Raw genomic sequence first — 13207 nt, 5'->3', positions numbered from 1 at the left:
TAAAATCTGAGGAAAAGTTGATGGAAATGTTGGGAGAATAAGGTAGGTTAGATTAGAATTAGTATGGATGATTGCTTCATGGAATTTCTTTAAAAATAACTACAGAATCTTACTTTTTAAAGACAGATTAAACATTGTCTCCTCCTAGTAAGGTTCCAGATTCATGATGCATGGAACATGATACTCCAGTTCCAGTATGCTTATCAGGGAGCACTGCATGCATTATGCTTCCGTGGCATTATGTTTCAGAAGTTAAAGTTCTAATGGCATAAACTTAGAAAAAAGTTCCGAACAACGCACACAAAGTGCTGGAGGAACTCAGCAGGCCTGGCAGCATCTATGGAAAAGAGTATAGTTGACATTTTAGGGCAAGACCCTTCCTCAGGGCTGGAGAAAAGATGAGTCAGAGTTAGAAGTTTGGAGAGTAGATTAAGAAACTCAAGGTGCTAGGTGAAGCTGAGAGTGGGGGAGGTGTGAAGTAAAGAGACAGGAAGATTTTGATTGGTGAAAGAGCTGCAGGGATGGAAATGGGGAAATCTAATAGGAGAGGACAGATGGCCACCGAAGAAAGAAAAAGGAGAAGAGCACCACAGACTGCAAGCAAGGAGATAAACTGGGGGGGGAAGGAAATGGGGAATGGTGAAGGGTGGGTGGGGGCAGTTGCCATTACCAGAAGTTCAAGAAACCGATGATCATGCCATCATGCCGTGTTGGAGGTGACCTAGATGGAATATAAGGTGTTGCTGCTCCTATCTGAGTGTGGCCTCATCGCGACAGTAGACAAGACCATGGATTGACATGTCAGAATGGGAATGAGAAGTAGAATTTAAATGGGCGGACACTGGGAGATAGTGCTTTTTCTGGTGGATGCAGTGTAGGTGCTCGGTGAAACGGTCTCCCAATCAATGTCGGGTCTCTACGGTGTACAGGAGACCACATTGTAGATATAGTAGAAGATCCCAGTAGACTCACAGGTGAAGTGTTGTCTCACCTACAAGGACTTATTGGGGCCCTGAATAATAGTGAAGGAGGAGTAGTAGCACTTGTTCCACTTGCAAGCATTAAGTACCGGGGGGAGATCAGTGATAGGGACGAATGGACAAAGGGGTCCCTATAGTAAGCACAAAGTGGGGAGGATGGAAAGATGTGATTGGTGGTGAGATCCCGTTGGCGATGGTGAAAGTTATGAAGAATTATGTGCTTGACATGAAAGCTAGTGGGGTGATAGATGAGGACAAGAGGAACCCTATCCTTGGTGGGATAGCAGGAGGATGCACTGAGGGCAGATGTGTGCGAAATGGAAGAGATAGTAGAGGAAAGGAAGCCTCTTTCTTTGAAGAAGGACATCTCCTTCGTTCTGGAATGAAAAGCCTCATCCTGAAAGCAGATGTGGTGGAGACGGAAGAATTGACAAAAGGGATAGCATTTTTACAAGAAATGGTGATAAGAGGTATTGTAGAGGTAGCTGTGAGAGTTAGTGGGTTTATAATAGACATCAGTTGATCAGCTGTCTCCAGAGATAAAGACAGAGAAATTGAGGAAGGGGGAAGGGGCTGTCGGAAATGAATCAGGTAAATTTGAGGGAAGGACAGAACTTGGAGGCAAAATTAATGAAGTTGACCGGCTCCACATGGGTGCAGGAAGAGCACCACTGCAGTTGTTGATGTAGCGTAGGAAAAGTTGGGGAGTGACACCAGTATAGGCTTAGAACTTTGACTGTTCAAAATAGCCGACAAAAAGGCAGGCACAGCTGGGACCCATGCAAGTACCCATAGCTACGCTTTTTGTTTGAAGGAGGTAGGAGGTGCAAAACGAGAAATTATTGAGAGTGCCAGGTGGAGGAGAGTGGTGGTGGAGGGGGACTGGTTGAATCAGGTGTCCAGAAAGAAATGGAGAGCTTTGAGGCCTTGCTGGTGGGGGACAGAGGTGTATAGGGACTGGACATCCATGGTGAGAATAAGATGCTTAGGGCCAGGGAACTTGAAATCATTAAAAAGATCCAGAGTCTGTCAGATGTCATGGATGTAGGTTGGAAAGGACTGAACCTGGGGGGATAAAACAGTTGAGATATGCAGATATGAGTTCAGTGGGGCAGAAACAAGCTGAAACAATGGGTCTCTCTGGACAAGAAGGTTTTTGGTTCTTGGGTAGGTTGTAGAAATGGGAGATGCAAGGTGAAGTTGGTGGCAGAGATTGGGAGATCCCCAGAGTCAATAAGGTTGGTGATGGTGTGGGAGACAATAGCCTGGTGCTCCTTGGTGGGATCCTGTGCAAGGGGTAAATAAATGGAGGTATATGGCAGTTGTCACCAGGCCTCAGCAAGGTAGCGGTCAGTCACCAGACTATGACAGCACCCCCTTTATCTGTGGGTTTGATAATGAAGTTAGTATTGGAGTGAGTAGAGAGCAGAGTGTTCAGATGCAGTGAAGATAGAATTGGAGAGAGGAGTGGTGAAATTGAGATGGTTGATGTCCTTTTGGCAGTTGGCAATGAAAATATCCAGAATAGGCAGAAGACCAGAGTGGGGTGTCCAGGAAGAGGAGGAGGGTTTAATTTAGAAGGGGTCATTGGTGTGGGGTGGAGAGTGCTTGCTAAAGAAGTGGGCTCAGAGACAGAGGCCATGGAAGGAGAGCTCAGTGTCACAGCAGGCATGGATCTCACTGAGGTGTGGGCGCAGGGAGACAAAGATGAGGCCTTTACTGAGGACAGAATTTTCTGTCTCAGAGGTGGGATGGTGAAGACCTGGACTGAGGTATGGGTGCAGGGGGTATTTTGCTTTGTGGAGGAAAACTTTTAGAATTGTTGAGGAAGTGTTTGAAAAATAATAATAATAATAGAATAAACAGTTAACTGGGATTTGTGGAAGTCAAATTGTTTTTAACAATTTAGAGTTATATAGGGTCATTCTGCACAAAATGGCCCTTCAACCTCATGATTCGGCACTAACCATGAAGCCTCCATTTACATCAATTCTATATTACAGTAATCTGATTAAATTTTCCCAACATTCTTATTACTTCCCCAATGTTTCTACCTCTAGCCTGCATATTCAGGACAATTTACAATGACCAATGAACCCTTCAATCTGTCGTTGGAAAGTGTGAGGAAACCATAGCAACTGCATGGACACAAAGAGAACTTGCAATCTCCAGGTGAAAATTGAATGCTGATATTGTGAGGCAGTGCCTCTAGTTGTGGCATTCTTAATTGGAGTTGTTTGAGGCTATACCTAGTGGAAGTTGATGAGATATATACTTAATATATGGTTTTAATTTTCAAGAGGCTTCTAAAACTTTATTAAACAAAATTAGAGGTTAGAGTTATACTGATGACCAATGGTCAACAGAGAGAAAACAGAGATTGGGTTTAATATTTAAGGGTTGGGAGGCTATGACCAATAGGTGCTGCAGTCTTGATATTGACAATTTACACTGAGTAGTAACTTTATTAGGTACCTCTTCTACCTTTTAAAAAAAAAGGCCACTGACTGTATGTTTGTGTTCTTCTGCTATTGTAGGCTATCCACTTCAAGGTTCACAGTTGTGCATTCAGAGATACTCTGCTGCATTCCACTGTTGTAATGCATGGTTATTTAAGTTATTGTCACCTTCCTGGGAGCTCAAACAGGTTTGGCTATTCTCCTCTGACCTCTCATTAAACACTGCATTTTCACCCACAGAGCTGCTGCTCACTGGATGTTTTGTCTTTTTGCACCATTCCCAGTAAATCTAGACCAGGAATTCCCAGACTAGGGCTCACAGACCCCTCGATCAATGGCATAAAAAAGCGCTCCAGTGTGTAAAAATCCCAGGAGATCAGCAGAGTTGGATTGGATACTTGAATCATATATTTGATCTGAACAACAACTGAACCTCATTATTTAGCCAAAACAGCAGCAGTGACTTGTCAAACTTGCCAAAAGGTGGAGGCCATTCTTGGAGGGCGTTGCTGTGCCTCTGGAACGCAAGGAGGCTGATGAGCTCCGTAGTTTACTGAAGTGTGTTACTTTTGATTTTTTGATTTTATGCTTAGTAGTTTTGCAGTTTGCTTGTAATATGATGCAGGCACACATGGGGGTTGTATTAAAACCTACAGATTGGATGTAAAGGATATAAAGGGGTTGTGACATTCAAGGAGGGAGAGAGGCCGAAGGAAGGAAAGTGTAGACCAGTTGGTCTGACCTCAGTGGTTGGAAAGATGTTGGAGTGAACTATTAAGGATGAGGTCTCAGGCTACTTGCAGGCACATGGGCCATAGTCAGCATGGTTTCCTCAGGGGAAAATTTGGCCTGATGAATCTGTTGGAATTATTTGAGGAAGCAACAAGCAGGATAGATAAAGGAGAATCAATTGATGTTGTGATTCCCTTTCCTGCACCTTTTCCCATCCCATTTTCCTCTCTCACCTTATCTCCTTCCCTGCCCATTGACTCCCTCTGGTGCTCCTTCTCCCTTTTATTTCTTCCACAGCCTTTTGTCTCTTTCTCCTATCGGCTTCCAAGCTCTTCTTACCTCTCCCTTCAGTTTTTACCTATCACCTTGTGCTTCTCTCTCCCATCCTCCTACCTTTTAAATATACTCTTCATCTTTTTTTTTCTCCAGTCCTGCTGGAGGACTTTGGCCCAAAACATTGACAGTACTCTTTTCCGTAGATGTTGATTGGTCTGCTGGGTTCCTTCAGCAGTTTGTGTGTGTTGCTTGGATTTCCAGCATCTGCAGATTTTCTCTTGTTTGTGATGTCATATACTTAGATTTTCAGAAGGCCTTTGACAAGGTGCCACACATGAAGCTGCTTAACAAACTATGAGCCCATAGGATTTCAGGAAAGATTCTATCATGGATAAAGCAATGGTTGATTGGCAGGAGGCAAAGTGTTGGAATAAGGGGAGTATTTTTTTAGTTGGCTGCCGATGACTAGTGGTGTTCCACAGGGTCTGTGTGGGGAGAAATTGCTTTTACGTTATATGTCACTGATTTGGATGATGGAATTAAAGACTTAGTTGTGTTATGAATGTGAAGCAATTCTGAGGGGCCGAAGGGTACAAAGTCACCCCCTCCTTTTTGAGAATCGCAAGATCACTACTAATTTGGGTCTGGGACCCAGGAAATGAGAGAGAGACAAGCAGAATACACAGGGTTTGGAATGTGTCCTGGCCTCAGCAGAACGGAACCACTGATAACGGCCATTGTCTCTTGGAGATGGAATTGTGTATTGAGTACTGTACTATTCATGGAAACCCCTCAGGGGACAACCAGAGTGGTCTGGTTGAGGGATTGCATCATCCCAACCTGATTGACATCTGAGACCCTGTGAGTAAGGATAAAAGAGGGTCTGAGGAACAACCCCTTTAGATGCACCAGGAGAAACGCTAGAAATCCCGTGATAGCGTTTTATAGCGAAAGCTGGAGAGAGCTTGTGTGCGTCCTCCCTTGCCAGGGTGGCGGGCTCATCACAGAAGAACGGTTTAGCTAAAGGAGAGGCCACAAGTGAAAGGCCACGACAACGAGACTCCTGACGGATCGTAATCATAAAAGGAAAGCTGGCAAGTTTTTCTCCAAATCTCTCTCTCTCTCCAACCATTGCAACACAGCAGTCCCCAATGGCTGCAGCCTGCATGAACTGAGTGAACTTTATATTTCCATCGAACAATACATTATCCCCTAGACAACGATCGAGCTTATTTCTTATTGATTATTATTATACCCGCACTTTCTGATTTAGTATTGACGATGTATATTATCTGTATATTTGCATTGATATTGTTTTTGTGTATTTTTACTAATAAATATTGTTAAAAATAGTATCATCAAACTTCAACGGACGTCTCCGTCTTTGCGGGTAAGTGACCCAGTTACGGGGTTTGTAACAGTTGCAAGCTTTGCAGACAATATGATGATAGATGGAGGGGTAGGTAGATTTAAGGAAGTAGAAAAGCTACAGCAAGCCAGATTAGGAGAATGGGCAAATAAATGGCAGATGGAATTTAGTGTCAGGAAATATATGATCATACATTTTGGTAGAAAAATGAAAAGCTTGACTATTTTCTAAATGGAGAGAAAATTCAAAAAAAACTGAAGGGCAAAAGTAATTGGGAATACTTGTGCAGGTTTTGTAAAGGATAAACTGCAGGTTGTGTCTGTGGTATGGAAGGCAAATGTGATGTTAGCATTCATTTCAAGAGAACCGGCTTTTGGTATGCTGGCCTTTATAAGTCAGAGCATTGAGTATAGGAGTTGGGATGTAATGTTAAAATTGTACAAGGCATTGGTGAGGCCAGATTTGGAGTATTGTGTACAGTTCTGGTCACTGAATTATAGGAAAGATGTCAACGAAATAGAGAGAGTATGGAGGAGATTTACCAGAATGTTACCTGGGTTTCAGCACCTAAGTTACAGAGAAAGGTTGAACAAGTTAGGTCTTTATTCTTTGGAGCGTAGAAGATTGAGGGGGGACTTGGTAGAGGTATTTAAAATTATGAGGGGGATAGATAGAGTTGATGTGGATAGGCTTTTTCCATTGAGAGTAGGGGAGATTCAGACAAGAGGACATAAGTTGAGAGTTAAGGGGCAAAAGTTTAGGGGTAACACAAGGGGGAACTACTCAGAGAGTGGTAGCTGTGTGGAACAATCTTCCAGTAGAAGTGGGAGAGGCAGGTTCGATTTTTGTCATTTAAAAAAAAAATTGGGTAGGTATATGGACAGGAAAGGAATGGAGGGTTATGGGCTAAGTGCTGGACGGTGGGACTAGGTGAGAATAAGCGTTCAGCATGGACGAGAAGGGCCGAGATGGCTTGTTTCCGTGCTGTAATTGTTATATGGTTACATGGTTAACTAGAATATAAAAGCAAGGGTGTAGTGTTGGGACTTTATAAGTCACTGGTGAGGCCACATTTGAAATATTGTGATCAGTCTTGTGCCCTTATCTGAGAAAGGACATGCTCAAACTGGCGAGAGTTCAAAGGAGGTTCACAAAAATGATTCCAGGATTGAATGACTTGTCATATGAAGAGCGTTTGATGGCTTTGGGCCTGTATCCACTAGAGTTCAGAAGAATGAGAGGTGACCTCATTGAAACCTATCAAATGGTGAAAGGCCTTGACAGAGTGGATGTGGAGAAGATATTTTGTGGGGGGTGAGTTTTAAGACCAGAGGACACAGTCTCAGAATAGATAGGTGTCCTTTTAGAACAGAGGCGAGGAATTTCTTTAGCCAGAGCATGGTGAATCTGTGGAATTCTTTGCCACAAGCAAATGTGGAGGCCAGGACTTTGTATATTTAAGGCAGATTCTTAATTGGTCAGGGCATGAAGGGATACAAGGAGGAGGCAGCAGATTGTGGGTGAAAGGATAATTGTTTTAACCATAACGAAATGATGGAGCAGACTCAATGAGCCAAATGGCCTAATCTGCTCCCATATCATATGGAACCTTAGTTTTCAAGAGATGAAGAAAAAAATAGAGGTAAATTGAAGTTAGTTAGGTGCTTACAGAGTATAAGTAATGCAAGAGAACACCTTGGAAAAAAATCAGGAGGGATTACACAGATATGTTAAGAGAAAAAGGATTGCAAGAGTCAGAATTGTCCTGTGAAATATCAAAATGATAATCCATGTGTGGAGCCAAGAAATGGGGGCATCTTAAATGAATTTTTTCATCTGCATTTACTATGGAGATGGACACAGAGTCTATAAAAGTAAGTCAGAAATTTCCAGGTCTCTAGCAGAGCTAATTAAATCATCCTTTGCGACTGTTGAGGTGCCAAAGGATTAGAGGATAGCAGATGTTATCCCACTTTTTAAAGAAGGCTCTAAAAATTAACCAGGAAATTATCAACCGGTGAGTGTGACATCATTAGTTGGAAACATAGAATAGTACAACACATTACAGGCCCTTCAGCCCACAATGTTGTGCCGACCCTCAAACCCTGCCTCCCATATAACCCCCTACCCTAAATTCCTCCATATACCTGTCTAGTAGTCTCTTAAATTTCACTAGTGTATCTGCCACCACCACTGTCTCAAGCAGTGCATTCCACGCTCCAACCACTCTTTGAGTGAAAAACCTTCCTCTAATATCCTCCTTGAACTTCCCTCCACTTACCTTAAAGCCATGTCCTCTTGTACTGAGCAGTGGTGCCCTGGAGAAGAGGCACTGGCTGTCCACTCTGTCTATTCCTCTTAATATCTTGTACACCTCTATCATGTCTCCTCTCATCCTCCTCCTCTCCAAAGAGTAAAGCCCGAGCTCCCTTAATCTCTGATCATAATCCATACTCTCTAAACGAGGCAGCATCCTGGTAAATCTCCTCTGGACACAGTACACCAAGTGTGGCCTAACTAGAGTTTTATAGAGCTGCATCATTACATCGTGACTCTTAAACTCTATCCCTCGATTTATGAAACCTAACACCCCATAAGCTTTCTTAATTACCCTATCTACCTGAGAGGCAACTTTCAGGGATTTGTGTACATGTACCCCCAGATCCCTCTGCTCCTCCACACAACCAAGTATCCTGCCGTTTACTTTGTACTCTGCCTTGGAGTTTGTCCTTCCAAAGTGTAACACCTCACACTTCTCTGGGTTGAACTCCATCTGCCATTTCTCAGCCCACTTCTGCATCCTATCAATGTCTCTCTGCAATCTTCGACAATCCTCTACACTATCTACAACACCACCAACCTTTGTGTCATCTGCAAACTTGCCAACCCACCCTTCTACCCCCACATCCGGGTCGTTAGTAAAAATCACAAAAAGTAGAGGTCCCAGAACAGATCCTTGTGGGACATCACTAGTCACAACCCTCCAATTGGAATGAACTCCCTCCACCACGACCCTCTGCCTTCTACAGGCAAGCCAATTCTGAATCCACCTGGCCAAACTTCCTTGGATTCCATGCCTTCTGACTTTCTGAATAAGCCTACCCTGTGGAACCTTGTCAGATGCCTTACTAAAATCCATGTAGATCACAACCACTGCCCTACCCTCATCTATATGCCTGGTAAACTCCTCAAAGAACTCTTAATCAGGCTTGTTAGGCATGATCTGCCCTTCACAAAGCCATGCTGACTGACCCTGATCAGACCTTGATTCTCTAAATGCCCATAGATCCTATCTCTAAGAATCTTTTCCAACAGCTTTCCCACCACAGATGTAGGGCTCACTGGTCTATAATTACCTGGACTATCCTTACTATCTATTTTGAACAAAGGGACAACATTTGCCTCCCTCCAATCCTCCGGTACCATTCCCGTGGACAATGAGGTCATAAAGATCCTAGCTAGAGGTTCAGCAATCTCTTCCCTTGCCTCGTGGAGCAGCCTGGGGAATATTCCATCAGGCCCCAGGGACTTATCCGTCCTAATGTATTTTAACAACTCCCAACACCTTCTGCCCCTTAATATCAACATGCACCAGAACATCAACCTCACACATATTGTCCTCACCGTCATCAAGTTCCCTCTCAGTGGTGAATACCGAAGAGAAGTATTCATTGAGGACCTCGCTCACTTCCACAGCCTCCAGGCACATCTTCCCACTTTTATCTTTAATCAGTCTTACCTTCACTTCTGTCATCCTTTTGTTCTTCACATAATTGAAGAATGCTTTGCGGTTTTCCTTTACCCTACTTGCCAAGGCCTTCTCATGTCCCCTTCTTGCTCTTCTCAGCCCCTTCATAAGCTCCTTTCTTGATACCCTATATTCCTCAATAGACCCATCTGATCCTTGCTTCCTAAACCTCATGTATGCTGCCTTCTTCCACCTGACTAGATTTTCCACTTCACTTATCACCCATGGTTTCTTCACCCTACCATTCTTTATCTTTCTCACCGGGACAAATTTATCCTTAACATCCTGCAAAAGATCCTTAAACTTCGTCCACATGTCCATAGTACATTTCCCTGCAAAAGCATCATCCCAATTCACACCCACAAGTTCTAGCCTTATAGCCTCATAATTTGCCCTTCCCCAATTAAAAATTGTCCTGTCCTCTCTGATTCTATCATTTTCCATGATAATACTAAAGGTCAAGGAGCAGTGATCGCTGTCCCCCAGATGCTCACCCACTGACAGATCTGTGACCTGACCCAGTATGTTACCCAATACTAGATCTAGTATGGCATTCACCCTAGTCGGCCTGTCAACATACTGTGACAGGAATCCATCCTGGACACACTTAACAAACTCTGCCCCATCTGACTCCTTGGAACTAATCAAGTGCCAATCAATATTAGGGAAGTTAAAGTCACCCATGATAACAACCCTGTTATTTTTGCACCTTTCCAAAATCTGCCTCCCAATCTGCTCCTCAGTATCTCTGCTGCTTGCAGGGGGCCTGTAGAATACCCCAAATAGAGTTAACTGCTCCCTTCCTGTTCCTGACTTCTACCCATACTGACTAAAAAGAGGATCCTGCTACATTACCCACCCTTTCTGTAGCTGTAATAGTATCCCTGACCAGTAATGCCAGCCCTCCTCCCCTTTCCCCCCCTCTATCTCTTTTAAAGCACTGAAATCCAGGAATGTTGATAATCCATTCCTGCCCTGGTGCCAGCCAAGTCTCCGTAATGGCCACTACATCATAATTCTATGTATATATCCAAGCTCTCAGTTCATCACCTTTGTTCCTGATGCTTCGTGCACTTTAGCCCTTCTACCTTACTACCTTTATACTCTTTATTCTGCTGCTCTGTCCTCAAAGCCTCTCTATATGTTAGATCTGGCTTTACTCCATGCACTTCTTTCACTGCTCTATCGCTCCTGCTCCTTTCAACGGGTGCTGCCCAACCTGCTGAGTTCATCCAGCTTTTTTATACGTCTTGATTAGTGGGAAAGTTATTGTAAGATATTCTAAGGGTCAGGATATATGTGTATTTGAATAGACATAGAATGATAAAGAATAGTCAGCATCGCTTTGTCAATGATAGGCCATATCTAGCAAATATGATACAGTTTTTTGAGAAAGTTTCCAGGGAAGTTGATGAAGGCAAGATAGTGGATGTTGTTTACGTGGACAAGGCATTTCACAAGGTTCTACATGGAGGTAAGTGAAGAAGGTTCATTTGCCCAGCATTCAAGATGAGCTACTAAAATGGATTAGACATTGGCTTGTGGGAAAAACCAGAGAGTGGTCGTAGATGGTTGCCTCTCTGACTTGATGCTTGTGAGTGGTGGCATCCGTCGGTTTCAAGAGACCATGGATCTACGCCTGGAGTTTATATGGGAGACGGGCAGTTGCCCATGCTGCAGGCCTTTCCCTCTCCACGCCACCAATGTTGTCCAAGGGAAGGGCACCCATGTAGCTTGGCACCTGTGACGTCACAGAGCAATGTGTTGTTAAGTGCCTTGCTCAAGGATACAAACACGCTGCCTCAGCTGAGGCTTAAACCGGTGACCTTCAGGTTACTCGTCTGATGCCTTGCCCACTAGGCCACACGCCAACTCACTGCTTGTAAGTACTGGACTCCCAAAGGGATCGGTGCTGTGTCCATTGCTGTTTGTCAATGATCTAGATAATGTGGTTAACTAAATCAGCAAGTTTGTGTATGGCACTAAAATTGGGGGTGTAGTGGACAGCGAGAAGGCTAATTTGATGCAGCAGGATCTGTACCAGCTGTAAAAATGACAAATGGAATTTAATGCAGATAAGTGCAAGGTGTTGTACTTCAGTAAGACCAAGCAGAGAAAGGCTTACACAATAAATGGTAGGACACTGAGGCGTTCAACAGAACAAAGGGGTCTGGAAATGCAGCTCCATAATTCATTGAAAGTGGTGTCACTGGTTTATAGGGTTGTAAAGAAAGCTTTTGACATATTGGCCTTCGTAAATCCAAGTACTGAGTACAGGAGATGTGATGTTTTGTTGCAGTTGTATAAGACATTGGTGAGGCCTAATTTGGAATATTGTGTGCAGTTTTGGTCACCTACCTACAGTAAGTACGTAAATGCGTTTGAAAGGGTACAGAGAAAATTTACGATGATGTTGCTGGGTCTGGAGGACCTGAATTATAAGGAAAGATTGAATAGGTTACGACTTTATTTGTAAATAAACTGGAATGTAAAAGATTGAGAGGATATTTGATCGAGATATACAGAATTATGAGGGATAGAGAAAGGGTAATGCAAGCAGGCTTTTTCCAATAAAGTTGGTGGGACTACAGTTAGAGTCCATGGGTTAAGGGCAAAAGGTGAATAGTTTAAGGGGAACTTGAGGGGAAACTTCTTCACTCAGAGGGCTGTGAGTAGTTTGGATAGGTACATGGATGGTAGGGATATGGAGGGCCCCACTCCCAGTGCAGCTTGATATGAGTAAGCAGTTTAAATGGTTAGAATGAACTAGATGGGCTGAAAAGCCTGTTTCTCTGCTGTACATTTTTGTGACTCTATGACTGCATTTCTAGTAATATTACTTTGTTCGCAGGAATTAAATATACTGTTGTGTACCTTGGTCCACAGGAATGCTTCATTTGGTGGTACATGTGGATGGTAGAATTACAAGAAACTGAACTTGAAGTGTATGAAGCAGGCTGCTTCACCATGTGCTGTATCTCCTAGAATGCCATTCTATACTTTGAGGTGTTCATTTTTATTGTACTTGTAAAGTCAAGGTCAAAGTCGAGTTTAATGTCTTATGCTGAAGTACGTGTACTCACAGATGCAATGAAAAACTGACGCAGCAACGTCATAGGTACATGGTATCAGATCAGCAGCATTCATAAGACAACCATAAAGCATGTTCAACCTTTACAAGAAAGAACAGGTCACAAAGAAACAAGATCCATGTCAGTGCAAAGTGATCATAGTGTCGCTAAATTGTAGTGATTTGGCTTTTGTTTCACGGTTCATGGGCCAGTCAGATGAATGGTAATCAGAAGGATTGTGTGAAAAAAACATTTGATTTACAGAATGCTGGAAACAGCAGATCAGGCTATGAAGAGAGAGCAGAATGTGATTACACTAGAGAGGTAGTTGTGTAGAGAGGAGGGGAGCATTTCAGTTATGTGGAGAGACTGGATAGGTAAGTTTGTTTTCCTTGGATGAAGGAAGCTAAGGTATTTATACAACCTGCCAGAAGTATGCAGAATTATTTGGAGGTATAGGTAGAGTAGACAGTAGAAAACTTCTCATTTTGTATAGGCTATCTGGAGTTCACATGTTTTGGTGAAGGGTAAGAGGGGTTCCAAGGAAGACATTTTTTTTAGGTTAAGTAAGG

Source organism: Hypanus sabinus, chromosome 27 (assembly GCF_030144855.1).
Source record: "Hypanus sabinus isolate sHypSab1 chromosome 27, sHypSab1.hap1, whole genome shotgun sequence".
Classification (NCBI taxonomy): Eukaryota; Metazoa; Chordata; class Chondrichthyes; order Myliobatiformes; family Dasyatidae; genus Hypanus; species Hypanus sabinus.
Note: the sequence above shows the minus strand (reverse complement) of the source record.